This window comes from Mus pahari, chromosome 22, assembly GCF_900095145.1.
Source record: "Mus pahari chromosome 22, PAHARI_EIJ_v1.1, whole genome shotgun sequence".
Lineage (NCBI taxonomy): Eukaryota > Metazoa > Chordata > Mammalia > Rodentia > Muridae > Mus > Mus pahari.
The window spans coordinates 7,885,973-7,886,975 of record NC_034611.1 but is presented as its reverse complement, the minus strand read 5'-3'; positions in this window follow the sequence as shown (position 1 = coordinate 7,886,975).

Below are 1,003 nucleotides of genomic sequence, written 5' to 3'. Positions count from 1 at the left end.
ACACACACACACACACATTCACATAATTAAAAATGAAATAAAAAATAAATATATATTCTTGATCCAGTTTTATTCTGCTCTCTCCTCCCCCAGTTATGGATGTCTTCTGAACCTCAGATATTTGTATTCAATCATAGTCATCTGATGAATGAATGAATGAATGAGGGAAAATGTGCCTTAAGTTCTCCTAAGCTCCTGCCTCCATTCCTACATCACTTTAGCCAACACAATTCCAGGCTCATTTCTTCTTAATGACACTTAGGTTACACCAAAACCTAATATTGCCCAGCATAGTGGTGCATGCCTTCAACCCTAGCACTAAGTAGGGACAGGCAGGAGGAGCTCTGTGAGATCTACATAGCAAGGCCCAGGACAACATGGAGAGACCCTGCCTCAAAACAAACAAACAAAACAGGGCCAAAGGATGCTGGGTCCGCATTTCTAATACTCTTACACCTTTTTCTCATCGTCTAAAACACAGAACTGAGAAAATACAGCGTGCATTCAGGAACAGGGCAAAAGTCATGAAACATCTGTGTATGAAGCAGAGAGGTATGAGATAAATTATGAGTTTTCATGTATTGTATCACTTAACAAATAAATAGCTCATAAGTAAAAGGGGAAGGGAGAGGAAGAAAAGGAGGAGTCACTATTAAGATAGAGACAATCCTACTTAAACCTAAGACACTTAGTTCCCAGGGAAACAGGGTACAGCACGTAATGGTGGCACTCACCAGCTACAGCAAAATGGGTTTCTCTGCCCAAGCCTAAGACAGTGCTGAGGTCCTCAGAGAGAGGACCAAAGGATGGACACTGGCCTCCTCAGAGAGCAGGCTGGGCCTCCCCAGCACAGAGGGCAGACTGCTCTCGAAGAGCCCAAATGCAGGCCTCCTGGGATCCAGCCCCCTCTAGTTGACATGAGCAGGCACAGAAAGCATAGACTATTACTACACTGATGAAGCCTATCTAGCAAATTTAATGAGAGAAAATAATCTGAAAAGAA